The 24497-nt window shown below is 39.5% G+C and overlaps 1 protein-coding gene across 7 annotated transcripts in view; it reads left to right on the top strand.

Moving 5' to 3' along the window:
• HECW2 (HECT, C2 and WW domain containing E3 ubiquitin protein ligase 2) overlaps window positions 1-24497 on the top strand; it is a 410471-nt gene that overhangs the window by 59502 nt on the left and 326472 nt on the right. For 3 of the 7 annotated variants that reach the window (XM_045034183.1, XM_045034179.1, XR_006583453.1), the window contains exon 3: window positions 24273-24368. The exons of the other annotated variants lie outside the window; for them this stretch is intronic. The gene's annotated coding sequence lies outside the window, so the exon portion shown is untranslated. The remainder of the gene's footprint in view (window positions 1-24272; window positions 24369-24497) is intronic. 7 annotated transcript variants of the gene reach the window in all.

Here is a 24497-nt window from a genome sequence, read left to right as displayed (position 1 = left end):
TCTTATTTAAAAAGAAATGGGCAGATAATTTAAAAGTGAAAATAAAAAATCGTGCTGCCCAGCCAAACAAGATTGCAAGCTGGATTTATGACTTTGATTGAGGTCCAGGAATTTATAAATTCAGGGGATAGCCTGTTTGATGGATAGCACATAAGCGATATGTTTGTAGTAATTGGAGAAAGCTGACTAGGGTAATTATGATAATACCATTTCTAGTATTGCAGAGGACTGTAAGGGTCATCTAGCGTGTCTATTTTATCGTATAAAGAAACAAGACCCACCAAAGTTATGTGACTTGCCGTGGTACCTGCTAAGACTCTTGGAATCATGCAAAGCAAGCTTAAGGATAACAATGCCAGCTGCTCTTTCTTAGTCCAAATGCATTTGGACTTCTCGTGTTATTTAAAAAAAAATTTTTAACGTTTATTCATTTTTCAGAGACAGTAAGACAGAGTGAGAATGGGGGAGGGGCAGGGAGAGAGGGAGACAGAATCCGAAGCAGGCTCCAGGCTCTGAGCTGTCAGCACAGAGCCTGATGCGGGGCTCGAACTCACGGACCGTGAGATCATGACCTGAGCTGAAGTCAGATGCTTAACTGACCGAGCCACCCAGGCTCCCCCCTTGTGTTCTTATTTACAATAACTTAGGTTTATATAGAGCTTTTCCATGTCATTCGCATATGTCATCTCCTATAATCACAAGTTGTAGCACAGAGGTTATTCTCCTTGGGCCAAAGAAGAAACTGAGTTCCAAAGAAGTTTTGTGACTTATTCAAGTTCACATAGCTAGCTAGTAATGGATAGTGTGCCCATTATACTTTCTCTTCAGCCTGAGATACCTTTGAGATTATTACAGTGGGACAACAGACACAAATGGGGATAGTCCTTGGTAGTCTGGGACAGGGTCACTTAGTGATAGTGCTGAAATTAAGGATCTAGTCTCCTTATTTGTATTGTAAACCTCACCCGTCACAGCAGGAAGATACATAATATGATAAAATAAAGGTTTCTTAAGGAGAAAATGCACAAATGCTGAATAGACCAGAAGGCTATAAAAGTATCCTGCAGAAAAAGTAGACAGAAGGCATTTCTTGGATAAGTTTTGGTGTTTATCAAGGAGGAGTTGACATTTGAGACAAAGTTTTATTTCTATAATTTTTCTTAGGTTTTTGACTAGTGCTTTTTAAGGCTTGTTTTCTTGCACTTAACTTTATTCACCCTTCTAGTCTCTATTTTGCATGAAGTGGGGGTGGGTAAAGTTCAGTTCTATGAGGTTTTAAGTTGGTGTCACTGTCAGACATGCTTTTGGGAACTACAGTTTCATATAATGAAAATAGAACGATAACTACCATAATATAGAGTTCTTTTATTTAGAGATATATTTGAGGGTTATAATAACTTCCCGATTTTTAAAGAAACATATAAGTTGACCTTGAATGAAGTTCTAACTAGTCTAGCTAAATTTGGAAATAAAAAGATATTAAGAAAGAGAGAACAAGTGAAGCAAAATATGCAAAATCTCCAATTAAATATATCTAAAGGAAATACGTCTGCAGTGATGTGTTTTATTGTTTTATTTATTTATTTAAGTTTATTTATTTATTTATTTTGAGAGAGAGAGAACACGTGCATGCCTGACGATGAAGGGCTCGAACTCAGAACCTGAGCCAAAACCAAGAGTCGGACGCCGAAATGACTGAGCCGCTCAGGTGCTCGAATTGTTTTCTTTTTAGACATGTGTATCATCAACGTGAAACAAGACTAACTAGATAACTGTGGTATATAAGATTAAAAATTTGTTTTCATGCAACAACTTTTAGGGGAAATAAAATATTCCATTTCTCAATTTCCAGAATCTGAGAAGGTTTTATTTAGTGCTTGCTGTTTAATTCTTATTGAGGGAGGGATGAAATTAATCTGGAAACAAACTTAAGAAGGCATATTACCACAGATATTTTTATTATATGAGGTAGGGAAGCTCTGACTTTTGCTGAAGAATGTAGTTAGTTCCAGGATTTCTTTGTGACAATAGCCCCTATCAGTGTTGGCTAATTAATTCTGGTGGAACACCCGGAATTATGGGAATGTCCCATTCTTGCACTTTCCATCTACTTTTTCCTTAGGGCAACTAGTTCTGTAGGTATGTGGTCGGCTGCCTTAGAGGTTGTCTCAGGTGAGAGATATACCAACTGTTTTACTCTGACAAACAAGGGTCACCGGTTTAGGACATTTTTCAGCTAGCAACATCTTTCTTGTTACTTAGCACCCAATCGCTAACCCAGTGCCTTCTATATTTATTTAACATCAGCACCCCATTTCTGTTACCACTTCTTATGGTTGTTTGGGTATGAGCTAAGCTGAGGAAGTGTCCTCAAAATTACAGTGGCCCTAAAGATAGAAAAGCTTATTTCTCTCTAACATTTTCTCTGGCCATTTTTCACTTATTTTTTATCTGAGGTAGTGTTTTGGAAAAACTTCAGTCCTTCCCTCCTGTGTATCTCCTTTGCGTTCACACAGAATACTTCACTTCAGACACTTCTGGTTACCAAATGTGTGGAGGTTTTCTCCTAATAAGCAGTTCTCTGGCACACCATCTGGTTGTCCTGTAATTTAACTCATTTCTGACCCTATGTGCCTGGAGACAGTATCAAATGCCACAGGTTAAGGGCTCAGTTCCACAACTCTGCCATTTCACATGCCAAACACAAGTAGTAAGTCCCCAGGTTACCTATCACTTCTGGTCAACTTGGCTATGAATTGGAGGTTCCCGTGACCTTTGGATTAGATTAATTTGCTAGAGCGGCTCATAGAACTCAGGGAAACACTTAGGTTTACCAGTTTATTAAAGCATATAGTGAAGGACGCAGATGAATAGCAAGATGAAAAGATACCTAGGGTGAAGTCTGGGAGGGTCCTGAGTGCAGGTGCTTCTTTCCCTGTGGAGTTGGGGTGTACTACCTCCCAGTACATGGATGTGTTCATCCACCTGGAATCTCCTTGAACCCTATACTATAAGGATTTTTATGGAGGCTTCATCACCAAGGCATGATAGATCATTCACTCTATTTTCAGCCCTTCTTTCTTCTCAAGAGAATGGGAGGTGGGGTGAAAACTCCAGGCTTCTAATCATGGCTTGTTCTTTCCAACAACCTGCCGTCATCCAGAACCCCACCTGGAGTCACCTGATTAGAACAAAAGACACTTCTGTCTCCTAGGAAATTACAAGGGTTTCGGAAATCTTGTGTCAGGAACAGGGATCAGAGAGTACTGCATATTTTTTTCTATTATTTCACAGGTAGCTGGGTAGTCCAGGATGGACGGGCCCTTTAGCACTGCTTGATTCCTGTGTTTTGTTGCTCCGCCATCCCTTAGGGTGCTGTTGTCATCTGCATGGTTGAAGCTGCCTCAGTTCCACATTTGTGTTCTAGCCTGAGAAAGGGGAGAGGCAGGTAACACGGCAGGTACATACATCACCTCCACTCAGTGTGAGGACGTAGTTCACCAGTGAGAACTGTTGGTGAGAACTTAGTCCATGACCACATGGAAACTGAATGGAAGCTGGCAGATGTATCCTCTTGCTGGGCGTCCATATGCCCGGCTAATACTCTGTGACTAGGAAAGAAAGGGACATTAGATTTTGGACAATGCCTAACAACATGCCATAGTTACTTAACTTTTCTGAATTTAGTGTCCTCATCTCTAAAATGGTGATAATAGTACCTGCCTCAGAGGATTATCAGAAGATTAGGTATGGTAATTTGTATACATTATTTACTCAGTTTCTGGTATGTAAAATATGCTCAATAAATATTAGATTTTAACTATGAAGATGTTTCTAATAACAAGAATAACTTCCTTTTTTTCAAAGCTTAAAGAAATCTTAAGCAGTATTTTACTTCAAGAGAACTGTACTATTTAAAGTAGTAAAAGGCACTAAATACATGGAGACAACAGATTTTATAGGAATGTAACGTCTAGGCTTTTTATTTTAGCTTACTTGTGAAAAAGTATTATTAATGGAACATCTCACGCTATTTCTTAGAATGGTTTTAATGTGGATAACACATAAGTAGGTTTTGAGGTAAGTAGTCCATTAGAGTAATTTAATTTCGCTTGCAAAAATTTTAGTTGGATTTTTCTTTTAAAATGGGTCATCGCCAGAAGCAATTCATTTATTTGGCAAGGTGTTCTTAGCGTATGGATTTGCTGCAGAAGTGAGAATTCTAAAATGCCTCTGTAACTTTAAAAGTTGTTTTCTTGGTATTTCACTGGGACGAATAAACTATAAAATCTCTTACTAAGCTGAATCCAAACTTCTTTATTATTGATTTTTTTAAGTTTATTTACTTATTTTGAGAGAGAGGGAAAGAGAGAATAAGCAAGAAAGAGCATGTGCATGCGTGTGTGCACAAGTTGGGGGAGGGGCAGAGAGAGAGAGGCAGAGAGAGAGAATCCCAAGCAGGCCCTGCACTGTCAGTCCAGAGTCCCATGCAGGGCTCGAACTCATGAACTGTGAGATGACCTGAGATTAAACCAATAATTGGGCACTTAACCAACTCAGCCACCCAGGTACCCCTATTATTGATATTTTTAACATATACCAAAGTAAAGAAAATTTGCTATTATTTTAAACTGATTTTGAAAGTACAGAAAGTAATCCCTACTTTTCCTGGTATAATATTATTGTGATTATTTTAGTGTACTAGATATTATGTGTCATTGGTAGCTGGAAAGAAACCTTTAAACAAATGATCTTTAATCCCCATAGCCAATTGTAACTATTTTCGAATAAAAAAAATAACTTTATTTTGTTTTGGGTTCCTTGTTTATTTTATCCTGTCCGTTGTTAAGGATCATTCATTAACTTAAAAAAAATATATTTTTTAATGTTTATTTGTTTTGGCGGGAGAGAGAGAGAGAGAGCAAGTGAGCACATGAGTGGGGTAGAGGCAGCATCTGAAGCAGGCTCCAGGCTCTGCGCTGTCAGCACAGAGCCCCACACGGGGCTGGAACTCACTAACTGTGAGATCATGACCTGAGCCGAAATCGAGAGTCGGATGCTTAACTGACTGAGCCACCCAAGCGCCCCTTCATTAACTTTTTTGAAAGTAATTTTTAGCAAAGTTTTTGGTTAAAAAAATAAAGATAAAAAGAGGCTAGACATTTATTCAGGAATCTTCTTTAGTTTTGTTAGATAGTATGTTAATTTGGCTCAAGCAGAGTCTTTCCATTGGCAGTGTGTTTTAAATATGACAGAGCTTACCTATCAGTCTATTTGTGATAAGGACGTGAGAAATAAACAAGTGAAGAATAGGTTAAGTTTTGTTTTGCTTTAGCATCTCTCAAGTGTGCTCATTTGTTGCATAAGAATTCTTCCTTGGTTTGCTATTTCTTGGGCCAAATGCCAGAAGGGAATATGTGTGCCATCTGCTCTGTCATCGTCAGTTTGAGATCGAATTCCCCCAATTTAGATTTTCTCATTGATTTAACCTGCAGCTTTTGGTAATTTTTTTTCTTGATCTCTGGTATTGCTGCTGGCAGATTTTGTGAGTGAGCTTAAGATGACCTTTTCATGTACATTTCACCCTGAACAACGTGGGTTTGAATTGTGTGGGTGCCATTATACGTGCATTTTTTCCATAAATGTAATTGAAAATTTTGGGCAGGTTTTCACTTATGATTTTCTTGACAACATTCTCTTTTCTCTAGCTTACTTTATTCACTGTGAGAGTACAGTATATAATACAACATACAAAATATGTGTTAATCAGCTGTTTACGTTATTGGTTGGGCTTCCAGTTAATAGTAGGCTGGTAAGAGTTTTGACTTAGAAAGTTATGCACGGATTTTTGACTGTGTGAGCATTCGTGCCCCTGACCCTTGAGCTGTTCAAGGATCTACTGTGGGGAGACAGGGCTGGGGACACAGCTACCAGCCTTGTAATCTCTTACATTTGACTTCATTGTTCACTTGGTGTGGAGCATTGCACTAAGGACAGTTTTGCATTTTACCAAAGGGTTTCTCTAATTGTCTCTAAAGATAGTTGAAGTACTTGCCTCAGAAAAAATGGAAAGCAGAGAAACAGAAATGAGCACTCTGCTTTTCACCTATTATCTTCTGGACTACGCTGCCCATTAGACTTTTGATGCTCTGTTTTATTGTTAAATATATTTTTATTACGACCTCTCTAGATTTGGAATATTGAATGCATCATTCAGAGAGGACTGTAATTGTTAGCACACTCCAAGTGTAAGTTAGTGGAAACTTCTGTAGTAGGAGGTATGAGGTTGAGGAACATAAGCTTTTATCTAAAAAATAAGGCTGAGGGAAAAGAAACACTCATGAGTGTTTAAATTAATCAAAAGTTTATAGCCTTTTTCTCTCAACCTTTAATTTTGAAAAATTACTGTGAAAAATTTTAAATAAAAAAAAACACTTATATACTCTTCATCTGTATCAATTGTTAACCTTCTGTCATATTGGATTCTCTCACTGTATGTCTATTTTTTCTGACCTTTTATTATTTTAAAATGTCTATTTTTTGAGAGAGAGAACGCATGCACGCACACGGGAGAGGAGCAGAGAGAGAGAGAATCCCAAGTAGGCTCTGCACTGTCAGCGCAAACCCCGATGATGAGGGGCTCCAACTCATGAACTGTGAGATCATGACTTGTGCTGAAACCAAGAGTTGGATGCTTAACCAACTGAGCCACCCAGGTGCCCCTGAGCTTTAAAGAATAAGTTGCAGACACCATTGCACATCACCCCTAAATACATGTTTCCTGAGAATAAACAGTCTCCTACCACCCCCAGTATTATTGTTACTGTTTTTATCATCGTTAAACCTAAGAAAATTAACCATAATTCAATAATATCATTTCATGTACATTTTATGTTGAAAGTGTTTAAGTACTTTTTTTTTTAAGTTTGTCCGTTTTTATTTTTGAGGGACAGAGAGAGAGAGAGTGGAGGAGGGGTGGAGAGAGAGGGAGACAGAGAATCCCAAGCAGGCTCTGCAATGACAGCACAGCGTTGCTGGACTTGAACTCATGAACTGTGAGATCGTGACCTGAGCTGAAATCAAGAGTTGGATGCTTAACTTACTGAGCCACCCACGGGGCCTCACAACTTTTTTTTTTTTTTTTTAGATCCAGGATGCAGTAAAGTTTCATGCATTGAATTTGATCACCCTGTCTCTTCCTTTTGTTTCGTTCTATAACACTTTTGAAGAGGTTAAACCAGTTGTAGAATGTTCCACATTTTGAACTTGTCTACTTGTTTCTCAATTTTTAGAATCAGGTTAGCAGTTTTGGCAAGAAGACAGTGGATGTGATACCACTTACGGTGCCACAGCAGGAGGCACGTGAGGTCTGATCATCCTGCTGTTGGTGACAGTGAAATGGGTCACTTGGTTAAGTGGGGGCCACCAGAGCTTTCCCATATACAAGTACACTTGTCCTTTTATGAGTGGTAGGTAATCTGTGGGATGATGCTTGAGGCTATGTGAATATCTTGTTTCCTCGTTATCTTTTCCCAAGAACTTTTACTATTTATATGTGATTGTTGCCTAAATCAATTACCTGGAGGTTGCAAAAGGATTATTTTCTAATTTTATCATTCCTTTTCCACTGATAGCTGGCATTTTGCAAGAAGAAATTCCCTCACCTCCCCCATTAATATGGATTCATGAATTTTTAAAATTAGATGTTATAATTATCAACATTACACTTTTAGATGTGCAAATTACCCTAAATCTGGTGCCATTACAAGCCAGCTCCTGTGTTCTTTTTATACATGACTTCTGTACTTTTTGAGCACTTCCCTGCTTTTTCAGAATACATATTTTTTAGTGACTCAAGTGAAGTAATAATATTTATTTATAATAAAAGAAATAAAGGTATCTTAGACATTTATACAAATTGATTTCCTTCGTTCCTTTCCTTTGATGGAATGTTCTCCTTTCCTTGTAGTATCAGTGATATGTGCATAACTGGCTTATTGAAGATTACAAGCATATCAAGAGGCCAATTTTTGATTTCTCAAAGCTAGTCCTTTTCTGATTTATGATTCAAAATAAACACTCCTGTGTGCTATCTCCTGGGACCCTCTCTGATCCCAGAGAGGCAGAATAATGTGGATGCTTAAGATGGTAAAAAAGCTTTGGGACGGCCCTCCTCACATACATCTCTGCTCTGTCCTTCCTTCCTACCACACACTTTGTAAATACGGTGTATACTGGAGCTCGTTTTCCATTATCTTTCCCAAATTTTAATTGGAAAAACCCCTGCTGCTTCTCCGACATCCACTTTACCTCCACTATTACCAACCTCTCTTTAAGCATTAACCACAGAAATTGCCATTTGAAAGCAGTTTAAATAACTTATACAGGGACAAGTCATTACATTTTAATTACTGGGGCCTTATCAAGAGAAATTGCTGTCAAGTATACTGAAATTGAATCCCTCTTTTGTAGAGTTCTTATATGAGTATGTGTAAGAATTTATTTCAGTACATATGACTTGGGTTGTCTCTAATTGGTTGGAGGTTGAGAGGAATTGGTGGATGGGGGGTGGGCTGGTGGGAGGAAGGAAGCGGTCTTAAATGGGTCTGTTCCTAGACTGAGGTTATTTCACCCACCTGCTGGATATTCTGTTTAACCACTGCCTTGTTGAAATCTAGGTATCTAGATGTCTGAAGCATTGTCCTAGTCCACCGTTCTTACAAGCCTGTCAGAAAGGAAGTAAAGGATTTGGCATCACTAATTCTCAGTGAAACCATGCTGTTTTCTAGTGAATGCCTGTTTTTTTATCTGCCCTAAGTTCTCACAGACTGCTTATTCAGTAATCCATTTCAGAGGTTTGGAGGACATGAAATCAAGCTCTGTGGTTTTCAGAATTTCCCCTTCCTCCTAACCTTGGCTCCAGTCTGAGGGCAGTCCTTTTCCTGCAACTGGATGTTGTACTCCTGAATAAGGTAAAACTGATCAAGAAGTCATTGTATAGCCCTCTTTTATGGAAGATTATTCTTGAGTGCCCACCAAGAAAATGTCTGCAGACTCTGTTTTGAGAAAAGCTGTCTTAAATAAAACCTATTTTCTGGAAATGCCTGTCAATTGTTTCTGCAAATGAGAAGTCTTTTGTCATTGAACTAGTACAATGTATGTTTTTTAGGTTATCCAAAATATGAAGGCACAATACATAATTTGTGTAAAGTTCAGTTTGCTGGGGCCAGTGTGAGGAACACTGGCATGTTAGTGAAGAAATCGAGGCTGAGATCTTTGCTGCTAAGGGCTGTTCTGGCCGTTCTCTGCACATCAAGGTCACCTGGGTGCTTGTTAGAAATGCAGAATCTTGGGCTCTGTTCTAGCCTATTGGATCAGAATCTTCATTTGAACACTCTCTCCAGGTGGTTCACATACAAATTAGATTTGGGAAGCACTGAAAATCATTTTTTGTGAGCCTGTCCTTCTCTGCACATTAACTAGTTGGGTGATAAAGGCTTGTTGTGTGAAGTACCTGCAGATATTAAGTAGCATATTTCGGAAGATCCTTCTTGAGTGAAAGCATTTCCCGTATATGGTGTAAGCTCTTGGCTCAATACAGTAGTTAGAGATCAACCTTCCCACATCACTCCTCCCAAGAAGACTTAAAGAGATGTTTCCAAAATGCCAAGAATATTATTTTCAAAAAGTGATTTTGCTAGTCATAGGCTAGCATGCACAAATACTCCCCTCCCATTCCTTGCTTGACATATTCTTTGTATTTTGATGATACCACGGGGCTAAAATTTTGAAGTCCTGCTTCAACTTGTAAGGAAAACTTACAGAGAAAGGCTTTAGGCTGCCTCTGTTGTTTGCTGGATAGCCTGTTTGTTCCACGGCACTCGAGGGGTCGGGCACAGGTGCTGATTTACTGCATTACCCTGTGCGTAGTACTCATTAGGTGTCTGTCTTTCACATTAACCCAGCATTGGCTTTAGTAATGTTGATGGCAGCTTGATATAAGTCAGGTTTCCCCAGCTTTTTAGATGTTTCACTTAGATCTGGAGGTGATGGGGGTGATGGTGAAGAAACTGAGCCACCTCACCTCATGAATCTCCCTCAAGTCTCTAGATATTTCTGAGGGGAAGGTGGGTGAGATATGCCTCTGACAGGTTAATTAATGTGCTGTTGAAGCAAATGCCTTAAGCCAGTGCCAGACTGCAGGTGCACCCTACTGGCTCAGTCCGGTGGGAGGTCCATCGGGACCCATGAGTGTGAGGAGCTGACCGAGGGCGGCAGTATGGTGGTGTGAAAAAGAGTATTGCATTTGGAATTAGTGGGATGTGGATTTGAATTCCGTCTCTTCTGCTTTTTAGTTTTTGATTTAGTAGCAGTTATTTAACCTCTGATTTTTGAGTTAGATAATTATAAAAATAAGGTTAATTGATTTCTTCCAGGGTTGTTGTGAGACTCTAATGAGATAATATATTAATAGCCTAATACTGTGCTAGCATAGAGTAGGTACCCATTGAATATCAAATACACATTATGATATACATTTTGTATATTAAATAATTCCTTACCAGTTTTTTTTTCCTCAGTGCCTGCCTCAGCTAAACTAAGTAGGGATTTAAGTAGCTTCTGATAGTTTTGTTCATCAAATATATTTCCAAGTGATTCTTAGCCAGGTAAGCATCATTTTTTGTTATTATCACTATGGCAGTCCTTGGCCTTCAAAGGCACAGTGTTTTCAGCCTGGCAGATTCATCAGCTAGATCATAGCCAGGAGGGATTACATGTCCAGAAAACTGAGACTATTTCATTTTACACAGAGGATATGCCAACATGTAGTCGGAGTCAGGAAAAAGTGAGGATATGCGTAAAGCAGTAACGTTAACTTGTGAGGAAAAGGGCTTTGGTGAATTAATCATGTTTGAGTGGTTGCAATGTGTAGAATTATTTTTCATGAAGAAGGCTAGGAAATGTGCTTATTACTATTATTTTATTGTTGAATCCTTCCTTTTTCCATGGATCTGAAGTGCACTCTTATCATCTAATAAAATTTTATATATACCTCAAGTCTTTTATGCAGTTAGATTTTTTTTAAGCTTAATTATTTTGAGAGAGGGTATGTGCCAGTGTGTGCTAGTGGGCAGAGAGAGAGAGAGAGAGAGAGAGAGAGAGAGAGAATCCCAAGCAGGTTCCATGCTGTAAGTGTGGAGCTTGAACACACAGACCATGAGATCATGACCTGAGCTGAATTCAAGAGTCCGATGCTTAACTGACTGAGTCACCCAGGCACCCCTGCAGTAAGCTGTTTTGGTAGGACCCATATTGATATTTTTTTCTTTACTTAATCCTACGTGAGGGGAAATCTGTTCATTCTTGATGTAGGCCTTATTTATCCTTATTCTTGGTGTCCTTATTCTAGGCTTACATTATAGGTTTTGTAATCCTCGTTTGGCCTTTTAAGTTAGAGGGCTAAGTGCTGTGCATTGTGTTACTGTGGGCTCTATTGTGTATAGATCTGTTGTCTAAAGCAGAGATTTTCTGATGTTGTGTTCTTGTTATCTTTTTATAAAGGTGAGAATTTATTCCTGGATGATCTGAGAAACTTACAGGTAATTTCCAAGCCAGCAGTTTTGCACACCACAGAATCTACTGCTTATTGTTCTTCTAGGCTAAACGCCAGCAGTTGACTTCTTATTTGTGCACTGCATACTGGGAAGTGTAGTTGGCGGGAACTAAAGTGGATTTGGTACAAGAAAAGAAGTATTGGCATATGGGGGGCAGCTCCCTGCTGCTTTAGAAAGCAGCACGAGAGAGTGGTTTGCTTTCTTTTTGTGCAAAGCCCAGATTTGGGCAGGGAAGGGGTGGGGGAAGTGCAGATATTTTTTGGTAGGGATGGAATTCTCCTATATGATCACCTGCTCTCCTTCTTCAATTTAGGTCTCAGGGCTTCAAATGAGGGTCATTTAGGAGATGTTTGTGTCAAATTTCCAGGACCTTGAAAATGTCACAGAGAAGTCAATGAGCCAATGAGTGTAAATCAGGGGTTGCTTATTTTCTGTCATTGTAATTCAGAAATCTCAAAAAAAAATCTCTCTATTCACATCTCAGATGTCTGGGAGATAACCTACCAGGTGAACAGCTTCTTGTCTTCTGTGGCACTTGGGGCTGGGTCATTTGAATGAGATCCTGAGGTTAGTGACGGTAGAGATGTTATTGGTTTTGTGAAAATGACACTAGCATATAAATGTGTTTTGAGGCTTGCATGGGTTGAATATTGTTAATGGCTCAAGTTAATACTGTCTTTGGTGAAAAACTCATGCAGTCTGTGGGATATCAATTTGATTAAATATAAAGCTCTGTAAGAGTCTCTTTTGGTCTAGTGAGTCATCAGCCTGAAGGCTTCTCCAGACAGTTGTTTTGCAAATCAGAGTTTAAATGCATATGTCCCCTAGACCAACAATTTTGTGCAATTTTCTACCATGTTTTCTTGGTCACTGCTTCATTCTGCTAAGGAGACTATGGCAATTGGGTAGTGCCTGGGAGTATAATTTTGTTTCAGGATGTGATGCAAACACCTATTACCATTTGTAATGCTCTATTTACTTGTTTACTTGTTTTTTTTGTCTGTCTCCTCAGTAGTAGTCTTTAAGCAGTGGGCACATTTATTTTATTCTCCACTGTGTGCTCAGAGCCTAGTGCTGTATTGGGTGTGTGATACATGACTTATACATATTTGCTGAAGAAATGGACTTGAAAGAGTCTAAGTACCTTCAGGTTATAGGGGAGTTACAGACTTAAGTTTTTGACTTTTGTTGGCTAACCCACAACTTTGATTAACTGGATTCTAAAACCTCTTGCAGGTTTTATAATTACTGCATGTAATCCATACTGTGAGCAGAATTTGAACAAAATGATGTTTCTGGAGAACTGTTGTTTGCCTGTGAAATCTATTTTCTAATGACTTGCAAAAACAAATGTTAGTTTCTAGTGTATCTAAATTTGGCTCCTAGAAAGCAGCTATAGTAAAACATAATGGCTTGTGAGAAAGGATTGGATTTTCTTCCCTTTGTGCCCACCATACCCAGTCTTTCTGGGGTTTGGAACACAGCCATTTTTCTCCTATGGCCTTGACCAGGTTAAGTTAATGGGAACAGGTGTGGTAAGGTGGGTTGGAAATTTGGAGGTGTTTTTGGATCTAGATTTATGTTGAGGGGGTGGCGGTCCTGGAGACTTCACTCTCAAGCTGGATCCGGAAGTTCGTTTCTCCTGATTCTCTGAAGAGGAAGGATCTTCACCTTCACTGCCATTCTCTCCTCCACCTTGTTCCACTGAAGGAAAATCTAGTGGAACCAAATGGGAGGAGACTCTTGGCCAGTAGCAGAGGAGGAGGAGATGAGCCTGAGGCTCTGGTTGACAAGTGAAGACATGTAAGGAACTAGGGAAACAGGAGAGGAAGGACTTCCCTGAGCCTCCCAAAGTGATCATGGTAGGAGCTGGGATTTAAGAAACTCTAAAATAACTCCTTTGTACCATCCTCTGTACTGTATGCCTCATCTTGTAATAGTAAGATTTTTCTTCTAGTGGACTGTATTTCTGGTTTCTCTGAAGTTGAAGGTTAAGTCATCTTCTGTGTCTGAGGCAAACAGAGGCTGTCTGGAAATTTTGAGGAGAATGGAGAAAGTAAGAAATAGTTGTAAGTGGACCAGAGAGCTGCCCTAGGGAAAATCTAGAAGGACTTCCAGGCAGCTGAGGCCTGAGGACTACTTTGGGGGAATATAAATGTGTCTGGCACAAACCTAGCTGGTCAGCATCACATGCTCCAGGAAGCCTGCTTTGACCATAAATCGTCAATTCTGACTTACAACTTAAAATATCCCTCACTGATAGTCTTACACCAACTTGGTCATACCTTACAATTCTGATCATTTTGGGCTGAAATGTTAGTTACTTGCATCTCTCTCGTCAAGGACCAGACACGTCTTGATCCTTCTTTATCTATAGGGTATAGTGTTGTGCCCATCTCCTACTAGGCTCTAGGTAATGTTTGAATTAACAGAGATTGGGAAGAGAGGGAGAGAAGTGATTTAGGATGGTATATTGTTAGAAAAGCTGGAAAGTAGAGAATGTTAAGAAAGAGCAATATTCAACAGTAAGACATGCTAGGAAAAGAAAATTCAAGAATGAGAAGTATTGCATGTGGCATAAAGGAAGTCACTGATGACCATGGAGAAGAGAGTTTCCAGCAAGATTTCGATCCTGAAGTCAGACTGTAAAGTCTTATGGAAAGAGTATATGATTAAATAAAATCACATTTTCTCAACATTTACTGTAATTTTCAATTCATGTTGATTCTCTCACAAATCAGGGAGTAATTATTATACTATACATCTGAGTTTAAAAGAAATTTATAATCATGTTTACCATTTAAACAAAATTATCAGACACTAACTATATTTGGATGTCTTGAAACTGTATAGTATAGCAGCGAAACACATCTTTACATCGTTTGGGGAAAAATTACACATTTGTAAAGAAGCATATTAAATTCAAGCATTTGTTCTGAATTACCATTTGGAATAGAGTTTTAGTGGTAAACAAGCCAACTTCTGCTTGGTGGTGTCTACAAATTCTTAGTCTTTCCACTTCCTAGAGTGGAGTGATTCAAAATAGTTGTGATTTCTATAGTCTGCCACCTTGTGTAGCTTGAAATTTTTTGTTCTTTTAAGGTGTCCTACAAATGCTTGTGAAAAATAGTATCTAATTACTGTTTTTCCTGCCCCTATGCTTGGCTGTAAGAGTTAGTGTATTTCTTCCTAATAAAATGAGGTGGCGTGTTTTGTAGTTGTTTTCATTGTGAAACTTTTTTTTTTTTTTTTTTTTTTTTTTGGTCCCCAAGGCATTGCATTTCTCTGCCTCTTTCTTAACATATTAAGCAGATAAAGCTGTTTACCTGGTCTGTTGTGATGGAGATAGGAGGAACATTTGGATTTCATTGAATTTTCTAGTGTGGAGACAATGGCAATAAAAATACTGGGCAAAAAGACACATTTTTACATTTTATCCTAATCAGAAGTTTGAATGTTTAGCACGGTCTTGCTTACATGCTAGCAATAAGGCATGAAGGATTTAAAATCTTTATTGATCTTATTAGAAATTCTTTTCAGTCATTAATCTTTTGGGGTGTAATTAAGGTTCCTTTAGCATCTTGTAGTTGACTGTGTTTGGTCGTAAACTGCAACAGATTACCAAGGCAGAAAATCAGAATGGAATGTTCTCATTCATCAAACATATACCTTTACAAAAAAGTTTACTTAGAGGCCTATTAGGTCTGTCTGTCTGGTACATTCTTACAGTGGAATTCTATTTTGCCATTAAAAGTGATGATATAAAGAAAAAATGTCACCAGAAGATAGTCTTTGTAGTATATTTTTTTAAGGCAATAAAGTAAGTCACAAACTAATAAAAATTATAACATGATCTCATTTTTAAATCTATTTACCTATGTATTTATGAGTAGAAAAGAATAGACTGGAAGGATATGTGCCAAAATGTTAACAGTGATTATCCTCGAGGGTTAGAAATAAGAGTGACTTTCCCTTTCTTCCTAATAACTTTATAGAGACTAAAGATTAATAATAAATTTGAAGGGAGAAGCTATTTTATTATTTAAAGAACTTTTGTGAATATTTCATATCTGTTGTAATTTCTTAATTTCCTTTTTTATTTAGCTCATTTCTACTTCACAGAGATACATCCAGAGTGACAGAAAAAAACAGCTTCCCAGTAGTGATTCATTTGTAGGGGAGTCACGTCGCTGTTAGGACTGGAATTTAAGTTGGGATTGGAAAATAAAGCTGCTTGTCAGGACCAGGAATGAAATCTGAATGGAGACTTAAAAGCAGGTTTTAGGATCTAATACAAGTGAAGGATGGAAGGCCAGTCTACCTCTGCAGGTCCGGGCATAAACAAGTAGATGAGTTAACCAAACTAGTGTCAGATATCAGCCTGAGATTGCAGACTGAAATCCAGTTCACAAAGGTAAGCAGATAGGCAAGGTCAGAGTACTGAGACCATTAAGTTAAGTAAATCTCAAATAGAAGTGACCAAGGAGCAAGTCTCTGACCATTGAAAACCCAAGAATTGGGCAAGTCTGTATTGTTAGCATAGCCCAGCAAGTTACATTGTTGTCTTTCCTTTGAGGCCCTTTGAAATCTGTCAACTAGACCCTGACGAATGACTGTCCTCTCAAACCACTGAACCATCCCCTCTCTCATTTTTTCCTGCTGGTTCACGTATCTTGTGAGAAATGGTCTGTGGGCCAGTACAACCTTGAATATTATAGCATTGCCTAAAACGATCAAGTTGTTTAGTAAATATGCTTTGCAATGAGTATCATTTCTTGTTCAGTTTTTCTGGGAAAATGCAGAGGTAACACTGAAGAAAGTTGCTTGTGTTATAATCTGTCTTCATAGACACAAAAGCACAAAAGGCTTTTTTTTTGGGGGGGGGGTAAGGAAAAAACCCCTTTTTTGTAAGGAACAAAAACTATAAGAGTAAGTTTTAGTCAGAGTAGTGCCCCAATCTCTGCCCACTGCCCCCAGCAAATTCATATGTTGAAGTCTAACCACAGATACCTCAGAAAGTGAACTTATTCTGAGTTGAGGTTTACAGAAGTAATCAACTTGAAATGAGGTGATTAGGGGGGGGCCTCATACAGTATGACTGATGTCCTTCTAAAAAAGTGAAGTTTCAAGCTCAGCCACACGTAAAGGGAAGACATTGTGAAGAGACATCTACAAGCCAAGGTAAGAGGCCTAGATCCTTCCCTCACAGAACCAACCCTTCTGACATCTGGACTGTGGACTCGCCTCCATCTCCGTGAGATGATAAAGTTGTTGTTTAAGCCACCCAGTTTGCGGTATTTGTTATGGCAGCTCTAACCAAGTATTGCAGTTTAAAGGCTGATGAAGATTTTACTTTGTCATTTAATCAGTGCCTTTAGTTATTACAATGACCTGTGTGGGTTTTTCAGTGCAGAGCAGGAGAGCTACTTTTCCCATGTGATTTGGGAGTCTCTCAGGTGATTGAAGAAGGTTAGGAGCAAGGGTGTGGTTTATTCTCAGATCATCCAGATTTTCCTTCATATAATAGTTACCTAATTATCTTTCAGGTCTTTTACTATTTTTTTTTCTCTTTTTGTAAACATTTGTCAGTTTTATGTAGTGACTTCATAGTGAATTTCTTATTGGTGTAATTTAAGCAGTGAGTTTCATGCTTATATTAAACTCATGCATACTGTGGAGAACAGATCTCACTCAAGTTTCGTCAGGTGATGGGAGCTGCACAGGGAAGAAGGCCCCCAATTGATGTATGAGAGTATAATTTCACTTAGTTTTCCTTTGGTTGCTAGTGTAGGGATTAATTTCCTTGCTGCCCTTGAAGCTAGGCATGATCATGTGGTAAAATCTGACCAATGGGGAAGGAGTGTGCCCTCCATTCCTCTTTCTGCCTTCCTACTGACTAGGGGATGGTGATACTTGACATAGCTATCTGGAACTGGAAGTGGAAGATTTTCCAATGTGGACTGGTTACATCTCGACTGTTAAATATTAAGATATAAATATGGCTCTTGTTCAAGCCATTTACTTTTTGGTTTTTGTGTAATCACACCCGAGTCTAAAGCCCCAATGAACATATCCCAGTAGTTAGAGGAAGGTAAGGGCTCCAGGTCTCCCACCAGTTCCCCCACCCCTAGATATGAAAGCCAAATGTACATTTGTAAGAGGGCATACAAATACACCTACAACTTATTTTATAAGTTTAATAAAGTCTGTATTTTTGCCCTTTGGATGTTCCTTGGTTTGCTTAAGAGATTCACTTGAGGCAAATATCACAATGTTGTAGAGGCAGGATTCAATTAAACTTAGAGTTGGCATTGGACAACCAAGATCATCTAAGTAAACTGTGCCTGAGTGCAGAATCCAGCCTGGGGCCTGGGGCCGTTCCTGAGAACGGCCTGGTGAGATTATACCCCTTCATGAAATGGTGGGGTACCCCTGAAGTTTTTCTACCCAACTCACAATGCTTTTTTTAAGCTTATTTATTTATTTATTTTGAGAGAGAGATCACATGCACTTGTGCATGTGCGGGGGGGGGGGGGGGGGAGGAGCAGAGAGAGAGGGAGAGAGAATCCCAAGCAGGCTCTGTGCTGACAGTGCAGAGCCCGACATGGGGCTCGAACTCCCAAATCATGAGATCATAACCTGAGCTGAAATCAAGAGCCAGACACTTAACTGACTGAGCCACGCAGGCAACCTGCCAACTCAGAAGTCTTAAATGTCTCTGATTTCAACAATAAAAGCCTACTTCTAATGTCCATTTTGATAATTGACAACCTCAGCTCTTTAGTAGAGGTAAAGATAACTGAAAAACTTACAGTAGCTGTCTCTTAATGTGGCCTTTTCATCCACTGACCTCATGTTGTATTGTAAAGGAAATTTGAGACCACATTATAGTGGCTGGAGTTCTTTCCTGATACTTGTCTCAGCTTCTTGCTGTGTCTTCTCTGTAGTCTTAAATGCTTCCTTCCCCCTACAGACCTCAAGATTTGAATTATTCTTGGCTTCTCTTGCTTTAGAGTTTCAGCTTTTACTTTCTCTTGATTTTTTTTTTTTCTGTGCTATTCTCTGACAGCTTTCTCTGTCAGAGTTGCATTCACACACTCTGAGAAGGGATCTTAACCGAGTTGCTTCATCACTATTCAGTACACTTTGTCCCTCCTGGGGTTCAGCTCTCATGCCTGGCCACCTTGGAGGCCAGTGGCCTTCCTCGTGTCCAGTCTCTATCTGACACGTTTAGGTCAAGCACCAACCCCTCGGCCAGAGAGCTGTAGCCAGGGTTGCAGGATATATTTTACAAAGGTTGAAAATTTGTTCAGAAGAACCTGTTTCAGGACCCCTTGTTCTTGGAGGGAGGGCAGACACCAAGTTTCTAAGACTCCTCTCCAGTACTTTCCTTGATGCTTGAAACTGAACAGTGACATAAAGGTCACAGACCAGATATTCTGGTAAGTTGTCGACAAGCGTAGTGAAATCCACACAACTGATGTTTAAAGTGTCTGCCAGACACTGTGCTAGACTAGTGATCAAGTCATCCAAGGAGCTGAGCCTAGTGGGGGCGACACAGAAGCAAGTGATGATAATGGTTTGAGGAGAGAGAAACTGTTTGCTTCTCTCCATGGCGTGGGTTAATTGGGACAAGGGGCTGGGAAGTGATGCTGGGGGAGGCACTCAAAGAATGTAACCACACACAGGATTTGTGCCTGAAAGGAGGAAAAAAGTGGTACACTGCAGCCATTATTTGCCTAACAGGTGCTCCAATTGGAGCTTAGCTTACAAAGATGTATACTTTTGTCTTGTCCTACAAATTGGAGTGAGCGTAAACAACTTGTAATCGAAATAATGTGGGTTTAAAGAACCGACCTTAAAGTATCAGAGCTATGTGTTCACCTTAGTGAAAATATCATTGATATATTCCCATAGTCGGAAACTGTTGAGTATGTCATTTTGCTACAGTGAATGATTTTTTGATGCTAGAATTCACTGGAAGAAATTCATAACATTTAATTTGAATGCGTTACGAGTTCTCTTGGGTGCCATAGAATTTAATCTATTAAGTGGTTTTCGATTATTCTTGGTACTTGGGATCCAGTGATGCATCCCCATAAGAACTTGGGAACAAGGGATATGTGATTGCCCTCTGAGAGCTGGTTAAATGGAGCAGAGACAGGCTTGCCAGGCGGATTGAACATAATGAGCACAGAAACAGTGTGTCTGTGCAAGTGGCTCTGGTCAGATGTTGAAGGACAGAAGGATGCCCAAGGATGAGTGTTGGATTGCCTTGGTGTGGATACTAATGCATTAAGCTACTCTGATGTTGATTAAGCATTCAAATCATATCATAAACCTTCCTTAGTCCAATTCCATTTTCTCTATGAAAGCACTTATATAACAAGAAGAAAGTACTTCTTTTTGTTTACAGGAGATAGAATCCCAGCTCAAAGTGAGTTAAGAAAGGAGTTTATTTTCTCTCATAAGTGAAAAGTTCATTGGGTATCCTGGTCTCAGGCATGGCTCGACTTCAGTGTTAAATGGTATTATGAAGCAACGTCTCTCTCCATCTCTTGCCTTCATTTTCATTTTCAGTCAAAGCTCTCTCATTTTGAGGGGGCTTTCTGCATCTTCCTGCTCACAGTTTAACAATCCTGTCAACTACTGGGACAGGTTCAGCTCTGGGACTGGCCACTCCTGGGACATGTGCCCACCCAACCATCTAAACCATAAGTTCTGTTAATGGGGAATGAATAGTTCTCAGAAATGAAATTCTGTAATCAGAATAAAGAGGAATGGATTTGGATAGGTGGAAATGGCAGTTTTTATGTAGTTCGGTTATTTGATTTTCATGTATGTGCCCACAGAAAGAAAATACACTTGCCTCCATGTTGAGTGTTTATGGCTCCTTGACAGAGTTCTCCCTGTAAATGAATACTTTGGCATTCTGTAAGTGTATGTGTTTACATACATACACACCCAACGCCCCCCCCCCCCCCCCCCCGTACGTACACATAGATCTTATGAGTTACAATAAGGTGAATTTGCCTGAGAGAAGGGTCTGCTCTGAACAACTAATCAGGTTCCAAAGCCTTCCAGAGACGGGTGATGCAAAGTCTGGACTTGAGCAAGAAAAGCCTGAGGTATGAGACCCATAGGAGTTTCCTCTACTTTACTGTTCCCGCTTGCTTTTCCCTTTTGAATTCCCACACCGATTACCACATTGTATGTGTGGTATGCCAGTTTTTAAAAAGGCCATGGCATCACAAAGAGGTGAATTGCCCTAACAGATCAGATCTGTCATCTAGCCAGCTTTGTATTTAATGTAAATACTCTTAGAGACCTCTGACTTGACTTGCTTTTTGAGAAGTAGCACCATCCCTATTTTTACACTTTGAAAATAGAACTTTGGATGGAATTCATTTCCCAAAAATGGTACCTGTGGAATTGTGAGGTAATTTTGCAACAGTGGATTGAGACTTTCTGGGAGACTTATACATTGATCTATTAGAAATACCTGTATCTGTCTATCCCAAGTTTAATGCTTAAGATTATATTATTATTTAAATATATCCAAGCTTGTATGCATGTACTGTCCCTGGAAGGAAACAGAAGCTAGTAACAGTAGTTGCCTCTGGGGGCGAACGGGTGGCTGAAGGAAAAGTGTGTGAGGGAGACTTGCTTTTCATTATTTACTCATTAATTGTCTGAATATTGTATGATGTGTATGTATTACTTTTCCTAAAATTATGGATGAAATAAAATGCCTAAAAATCACATTATGAGCAGTTTCTTTCATCAGGAGGTAGTTTTTCAAGAGCCAGGTTCTAACTTCTGCTTAATTTTCTCGTTTATTTTTCATTTCACCAGTTCTGGTGTTTCAGAGTATTGGGTTAGCCTTTTCTCTGTCCAGTGTGGTTTTAGTTCCATGCCTTTCTCTTGCTCTTCTTTGTGTCCTGTGCTTTCCTTTAATTTGTAGTTTTGTGTTTGTATTTCATTCAAGTTCTTTTCAATTTGGCCGGCTTTTCCTTTATCTATTTGCAAAACATTGAGATAAAATCTCTCTCTCCCAAAATATATAAACACTAAATAAAAAAAGAGTCTTCCCCCTGGTTTTTGACACTTGTATTTTTGGAATAAAAGCCAAAAGGTGTTTTTTTTTTAAAATGTTTTATTTTTGGGGTCTTTAAATATGTGGAGTCAGTTAAAATAGTCAAAAAGAGATTAAAAAATTTCTATGCACACTCACCAGTCTTTTGAGAAGACTGAGGTGTTCTCTCTGAGTCTTTATCTGCTCATGGGGGTTCCTCATGGGCTTTCTTGTGTGAGCTGCACCCATACTGCCTCTTCCATGCTTTGCTGTTCCATTCTCTTCAGTAGGGAAAGTATGCAGACTTGTGAAGCAGTCTGAGTCAAGAATTCTAGAATTTTAAGATTTCCTCCAATCCTTTACTCATTCTTAATTTGACAGAAATATTTTTAGGTCCTTGCCTTTACCAGATCTTTCTAAAGCATTTAACTTGGTTTCCATAGTTACTACCACTCTTTCTTTTTGCTCTCAAATTTCTGGGATTTACATAATATTTAATTCAATTATATAATTAACAATAACAAGTAGAGCTGGCATAAACAGGTCTGGGAACAAACACAATTGGCTTTGGTGGGCACATGACTCAGCTGGTGGGAACAAAGGTGCAGAGGCAGCCTGGAGGGCAGCCTCTCGGGGGCTTCTGGGAACATCACTCAGGAGGGGCAGAGAGAGAGGTAGAGAAAGAATCCCAAGCAGGCTCTGTGCCACCAGTGCAGAGCCCTACACAGGGCTTGATCCCATGAACCATGAGATCATGACCCAAGCTGAAATCAAGAGTTAGATGCTTAACCAACTGAGCCATCCAGGTACCCAAGGTAAGAGAGTTTTTTAAGATAAAGATACTGATGGATAGAAGAGTACAGATGAGCTGAGGATAGTTTTATGTACAGTCTTCTTGCTGCAATGCTAAATTGCCATGTTTTTTTTCTTTCTAGTTGCTGCTACTATTCGTATTCTCTGTCGTGTAAATAGGATGACCAGTCGTTTGTGTGATCATTCCATGGAAAAAGTGAAATGATTAAAAATATTGTACATCCTCATAGTGATTTCTTTGTTTTAGGAAAAAAATGGGTAATAGAAGATAGTATTTGAGATTTAGACTTTTTACTAGATTCTATTCCTGAAGCCAAGACTACACTGTATGTTATCTAATGTGAGAATAAAAATAAATAATAATAAAAAAAAAGATTCAGAGATTTAGACTTTTTAGGCACAAATACATTCCTCTCCTATACTTGATTACCAAATACTGATCAGTTTCATTGATATTAACAGATTTCTTTAGCATAGTAACTTTTTTTGTTTTGTTTTTTAGAGAGAGCGAGCATGAGTGGGGGAGAGGGACAGAGGGAGAGAATCTTTTTTTTTTTTTTTTTTTAGTGTTTATTTTTAGTTTTGAGAGAGAGAGGTGGGGGAGGGTCAGAGAGAGAGAGGGAAACAGAGGGTCTAAAACTGGCTCTGTGCTGACAGCAGAGATAATCTTAAGCAGGCTCCACGCTCAGCATGAAGCCTGATGTGGGGCTCCATCCGACAGCACTGGGATCATGATCCAAACCAAAATCAAGAGTTGGATGCTCAACCAACTGAGCCACCCAGGTGTCCCATAGCACAGTAACTTTAAAATAAATTAATGAGGGGGCACCTGGGTGGCTCAGTCGGTTAAGCATTCGACCTTGGCTGAGGTCATGATCTCATGGCCTGTGAGTTTAAGCCCCGCGTCGGGCTCCATGCTGACAGCTCAGAGCCTGGAGCCTGCTTCAGATTCTGTGTCTCCCTTTCTCTGCCCCTCCCCCACTCTGGCTCTGTCTCTCAAAAATAAACATTAAAAAAAAAGATTAACGAATAGGTCTTTCAACGTTTTTATTTATTTTTGGGACAGAGAGAGGCAGAGCATGAACGGGGGAGGGGCAGAGAGAGAGGGAGACACAGAATCGGAAACAGGCTCCAGGTTCTGAGCCATCAGCCCAGAGCCTGATGCGGGGCTCGAACTCACGGACCGCGAGATCATGACCTGGCTGAAGTCACCTGGCTGAAGTCGGACGCTTAACCGACTGCGCCACCCAGGCGCCCCTAATGAATAGGTCTTTAATGGATACAGTGACGACTTGCTCTTTCAATTTTTAAAAGCCTTCAAGGAACAGCAGAGTAGCAATCATGGTGATAAAAATGTGTACAAATATTTGCTTATTGACTAGTATTTTATGGAAAGCTCTTCCATGTTTTCTGTCGTTCAAACCTTACCACTTCCTGTGAGGAGAGATGTTGGGGGATATTATCCCCATTTGACACATTTGTAAAATGAGCCTCAGAGGTTCAGTGATTCACCCAAGGTCCTACAGTGGCTGAGTTTCTCAGACAAGAACTCAGGAGTGTCCAGAATTTCTCTTCCAACCCACCTTTAGTCTCAGCTTAAGGCTCTAGGATACTTCTGCACTTCTGCCACTTTTCCATGCCATTTGGGCAATAGTTACTTGCTTTTAGGACTGAAAAATTAAATAGACTCTTTCTTTGCAGACTACCACTTCTCACTGTTGGAAGGACTTGTTTTCTTTGTTCTGAGATATTTTTTCCTACCTTCAAAGTGTGTTTCAGCTCCAAGGAGACTGCCATGGCAGCGGGCTGATTTGGTATGGAGGCAACAGCTGGTTTCCTTGCACGTTACTAAGCTTTTATTTCTGGTAAGTTTTTTTTTTTGATTTTTTAATTTTTTATTTTTTTTATCGTTTATTCATTTTTGAGAGACAGAGAAGAGACAGAGCGTGAGTGGGGAGGGGCAGAGAGAGAGGGGGAAACAGAATCCGAGGCAG

Source organism: Felis catus, chromosome C1, assembly GCF_018350175.1.
Source record: "Felis catus isolate Fca126 chromosome C1, F.catus_Fca126_mat1.0, whole genome shotgun sequence".
Classification (NCBI taxonomy): Eukaryota; Metazoa; Chordata; class Mammalia; order Carnivora; family Felidae; genus Felis; species Felis catus.
The sequence above is the reverse complement of the archived record's forward strand: the minus strand, read 5'-3'. Positions and strand labels throughout refer to the sequence as shown.